Below are 5,910 nucleotides of genomic sequence, written 5' to 3'. Positions count from 1 at the left end.
TATTAATGATATCTAGGATCCTGCTGTCCATGTTCTGCACTGCTGCTGCACTGTTGCACTTTGCATTCTTATATCTTATTGCTCTTAATGAACACTTTGTTTCATGTTCAAACTGAGGGTCCTATAGATACTACTGAATTCCACCTTTGTAAAAAGCATCACTATCTTGCTGTCTTCACCTCATCGCATGCAAAAAATGTTCCCATTTTTGACCTGTAACTCCAGTATGTCTAATATTGCAGCTTACTCACACTTAATTACCGTACTCACACTTAATTCTATGGTTTCAAATAGTAAAAAGTTACTAAAGTGGCAAAACTAGGCTTCTGTACTTAGAGGTGATCATTGGCACGAGTCATTATGCATTTCTACAGATTTCAACCTATGCTTCAAACCTCAGTGTTGTGGTTTAACCCCAGCTGGCAATTAAGCCCCACATTGCTGCTCACTCACTCCCACTATGGTGTGATGGGGGAGAGAATTGGAAGAATAAATGCGAGAAAGCTTGTAGGTTGAGATAAAGTCAGTTTAATAGGTAAAGCAAAAGCCATGCATGCAAGCGAAGCAAAACAAGGAATTCATTCACCACTTCCCATCGGCAGGCAGGTGTTCAGCCATCTCCAGGAAAGCAGGGCTCCATCACGAGTAATGGTTACTTGGGAAGACAAATGCCGTTAACTCCGAATACTCCCCCTTCATTCTTCCCAGCCCAGCTTTATATACTAAGCATGATGTCATATGGTATGGAATATCCCTTTGGTCAGTTGGGCTCAGCTCTCCCAGCTCTGTCCTCTCCCAACTTCTCGTGCACCCCCAGCCTACTCACTGGCAGGGTGGTGTGAGAAGAAAAGGCCTTGACTCTGTGTAAGCACTGCTCAGCAGTAACTAAAACATCCCTGTATTATGGAAGCTGTTTCCAGCACAAATCCAAAATATAGCCCCAGACTAGCTACTATGAAGAAAATTAACTGTATCCCAGCCAAAACCAGCACCCTCAAATATGCGTATATTGTAAACTGCACAGCCTTCACCAGTAATATGCACCAAGAAACAGATAAGCACGGGAACTAGACTGAAACCAAGCAATTATTTTCACTGGAATCATCACCTAATAAATCCAGTTCATTTGTACTATTATATTAAACCACCGATTTAATGCAACTTGCTGCACATCCCTTGCCTCCCACCGGTCAGACAAGAGCAACATGCTTCTGCATTTAGGAAATGTGGACATCATCACTAAACCAAGGTCTACTGCATACCAAACACTTTTCATGGCCTAAGTAATTTTTAAGCAACCAACAATGCATTTATTTTTGGTGGCTACCGTGGAAAATGAAGGAAAAAAAAAAAAGCAGGAAGGTGACTGGAAAACAAAGGTGCAGGAAATAGCAAAGGCCTCAAGAAACAAGAGAGCAACTTATGTAAAACTTCGGATCTTTTCAAATCCTTAAACATTTCAAAATTCTTATTCTCAACATAGCAATTTAAGTATCAGCAATTAGAGTATTTAAAATTTGCTTATTAACAAAGTTTGAACATCAGCACATTTCAGTAAAACAAGCCATAGGCACGACCATATGCAGATTTAACTTCTTTCATGTAGTTCACCTCTCCATGAAAAAGTCAGGAAATTATTGCAAATGCTGATTACTGTTTGCTAGGAATTTTTGTGTGTAGCTTGACCATGGAAATCTAAGGATGGATCAAAATTAGATCTGTAGTCTTTCATCAATAAAATATTCTATCTCAACAGTCACAAATAGGAATTTTGTACCATCGAGTATACCATATCAGCTACTTTAAAGGCTACTTAAATATTCCCAGATTCTAAACCTCAAGACTGCATATAAAGGTAAGGGGTATCATAGCCTGTTTAGATTCTGTAACTGAAGTTCATATTCACCACTGACAGCTAGGCAAAACTTTATTCAGTACAATCATGGTAAACACAACTGAAGCTAGCTTATGAAAAAAAAAATAGTATCCTGGACAAAGTTAAAACAAACAAGTTAGTATTTGATCTTTCAGCCATTAACTGTACAGAACAGCTATTTCATTATCTCATTATGGGAAAGAACAGAAAAAGTCCAAACCACTAAAAAATTATGACAGGAAGTCCAAACCACCTCTCAGATTATCATGAAGTGCTGGTGCTGTCACCTTTTTTATCCTCTCTCTTTAGCATCAGTCTAACGCATACTTATTGTAATGCACTGAGTTTAAATTCTTTCTCTTGCATTCCCTCCAGCATCTACTGTGACACTGTTTGGTAATCGACAAATGGCTTGCTCGAAAAGAAACCTGATTTTGAATAATGCAAGTGTCACAAATTATTGCCACTTCCTGCTTGAGTCATAGAACTACAGAATCACAGAACAGCCCAGGTTGGAAGGGACCTCAACCTGGTCCAACCTTTCATGGGAAAGTGAGCCTAGATGAGATTGATTACCCAGCACCCTGTTCAGTCACGTCTTGAAAACCTTCTATGATGGGGACTCCCCCACACCCCTGGAAGGTTGTTTTCCAGTGACTGACTGTTCTTCTCACTGTAATATATTTCTTTATGCCAAGATGAAACCTTTTCCAGTACAACCTGTATCTATTGCCCCTTCTCTTTTCCATGTGGCTCCTTAGGAAGAGAGAGCCTCTTCACTCTTTGCAGATGCCCTTTAAGTACTGGAAAACTGTGATGAGGTCCCCCCTGACCCTTCTCTTCTCTAGGGAGCAGAGACCCAAATCCTTCAATCTCTCCTCACAGGGCAGGTTCTCCAGCCCTTTGGTCATCTTCGTGGCCCTCCTTCAGACCTTCTCCAGTCTGTTCTTGACTTTCTAGAATTGTGGGGACTGGAACTGGACACAGTACTCCAACTGCAGTCTGACAAGTGCTGAGTAGACTGCAATGATCATGTCTCTATCTCTGTTAGTAATGCCCCCCAAAGTTCTCATTTTTGGCATGCATCAAATAAGCAGTGGATTATACATTTCCAATTCTACTGAAGTTTTTCCTCTGACTCCAATATTTATTGTTTTTTGCCAACACTGGATTCCCTGTTGGAAAACGCAGCTTAGTTACTCAAAGAGCATGCAAAGTCAGGTGGTAACACCTTTAATAGCAGGGGTAAATAGAGAAATCTTATCCATGCAACATGGCAGGCAAAACTGCAGTATTTTCTTCTGTAAAGGTCTTTCAAAGCTAAGGCATGTTTCATCTGTACTCAAGAGTTTGTTGATACATCAGCAATTCTATACTGAGTCACAGCAAAACTATATCTGTCCCTGTGTCTAGTTTCCAACAGCAGTTTTCCCTAAGTATCTGTTAGCTAGGTATTAGAAATTGATCGTGTAGAGAACTGTCCTTCCCTGATAGATACTTCCAGCAATCTGCAGTGCAGCTGATTTATTAGTTTATGTGACTTTTATTATGCATACTTTCGTCACACACACTGGACAGGAAACTAAAATCTGAAAAATCCATCAACAGCAAGATAGAGTAGGTCCATTATCTTATTAGCATGAAAAGTGCCAAAGAAGATAAGAACACAACAAGAAATGTTAACCAGACATTTCCTTTTATTAGGACACTGAAACAGTTTAATGTACAAATGCTTTGTGTTAGTTGTAAATACTTCCTCTGTTTAAGCAGCATTTACAGCTCATGTACATTTCTCAAGTCATCTTAAGATGCAAGACACTTTTGCGGTAGCAACTTCATAGACCAGTGAATGCCAACACTCCACCACCCTGTTTAAAATAATAAAGTCCAGATGGAGTGACAGAAAGGAGACAGTACACCATTCTGTGCAGTGACTGGGATCGTATTTCAAAAGTGAAAAAAAAAAAATCAGCTATTCACCATACCTCTTTCTTTCTTAATACTCTCCTTATGCATTTCACCTCCTATCAAAAAATGACTACTATAATAACCAGAAAAGGCATCTGTAGGTTTTCGTATAAAAACAATGAACCTACACAAATGACAATCTATTATTTTTAAATATTTGAGGAAAACAGATCTGTTTAAAAAAAGAATATATATTTCATGCAGACATGCTTCATCAAGCCAAAATACCTTCAAAGTATAAATTCTTTCCAGTCCACCCCAGTCCACACATATTGCAAACGATTGCTTTCATCCAGGCAATTTCAATAAATGTCCACCTTATTACAGTTAAAATGCATTCCTTCTCAACTACCAGATACTCATCATCAGTAAAAGAAAATAATTATTTTTTATCACTATTTATTATCCTGATGCTTCCACTTAGCTGAAACTCTGTTCCAACGACTTGGCAAGGCAAAATACATAAATTAGTTGAATTAAAATTAAGAATCCAGATATTTATTTTCAATAGAAACTCTGAAGTTCAGGATAAGGCCCTTATGTGTTTGATTCACCTCACAGTGTCCTGCTGAATAGCTTTCAATTTATTTACTAAGACACCAGCCTAGCTCCCACATCTGAAGAAATGGATGAAAAAGCCTTGCTTCACTAAGCATAGCCACAAAGCAACTAAAACAGGCTTGTTCCTGTATTTATCAGCCTAGAGCACTAAGAACTTAAGCACCTTAACAGGCTTCTGATTTTTTTTGATGTCAAAAGTTTAACTAGAATCACCTGCTGTCTCCCTAACCCCAACCAACTTTTTTCCCCAGAGCCATCCTTCCCTTCATCTGCTTGCCATGTCAGAGACATTTATCAAAAAAGCCAAAATGACAAGGGCCAGACATGCATAAACTGACCAGGGATATCTCTCTCCACCAGCTACATCTCATAACTGTCTTAATTCCTCAGAGAAACCATGTATATAACCTGTCAGAAAAAACACACAATATAACAGTACTTCAACTGCTATCAACCTTAAGGCGTTCACTTTACTGTCATCTAAATGCTTTTCAATAAACTTATAAACAACAAAAATGGACAAAGGCAGTTTTACCAATGTTTAAACACTGGGCATGTTTTCTCCAAATTAATCAGATGATAGTATCTCTCAGCAACGTACTTGAACTTTTGTTTCATTAGAACCACTTAGTCACAGCTTTGAAACTGCCAGAAATTCCACTCTGTTTCCTGCCAATTTAGGTGTTATTATTTCATTTTAAAACAAACAAAAAAAAACCTAAAAACAACAAAACAAACCCAGGTATCTAAAGATTGTTGCTAGTTCTCAAAAGTACAACACAAAAATTCCTCCTGTTTGCAGACAACCTAAAACAAAATGCAAAAAGTAAATATAGATTCTGCAACCTAGTATTTCAATGCTAATTGGTCATCTGCTTACCTTCACAGATTTATCTTGAACTCCAAAATCATTTATTACGCTGCACTGGAATCCAAGCACCTCACTCATTCCCAGCTTATAAATCAAAGGCTTGAGTTCACTTTAATATTCAGGTTTCAATTATCAAACCAAAAATGGCTCACAAGCTCAAAATATAGTGGTAAGTTTTAATTTCCATTTCTTGCAATCTCTGAGGGTCCTGAGAATGTTGATTATTCTGCACTTCGGTTCCAGTATGTAAAATGGAAATTGGCTTCCTTCCCCATATTACTGCTCTTTTAAATTGTTGGCTTCTCAAAGGCTTTTACTCACAGTTAACAGAGAAAAACATAAATGTCAGTGAAACAGGAATACTCTTTCACATTGGGGTGAAGGTTTCTCTACGTTGCACAGATGATGATTTGACTATTTGAAATAGTCAAGCAACAATCACAAACGTGCCCCAACATAACTCTGGGTGGTTTAGCTGTATGCACGCAGGTGAGAAGTTTTGAAAGCCAGCACAGAGACAGTTGCTATGAACTGAAGGAGGCAACATAGACTATGCTCATCTGACGCAGAATATTCAAGAAAATATGGCTGATCATGCTACAAAATTTAATTATATGATAATTAAAAATCTGAA

Source organism: Vanellus vanellus (assembly GCF_965231255.1).
Source record: "Vanellus vanellus genome assembly, chromosome: Z".
In the NCBI taxonomy this organism is placed as follows: domain Eukaryota; kingdom Metazoa; phylum Chordata; class Aves; order Charadriiformes; family Charadriidae; genus Vanellus; species Vanellus vanellus.
The sequence above is the reverse complement of the archived record's forward strand: the minus strand, read 5'-3'. Positions refer to the sequence as shown.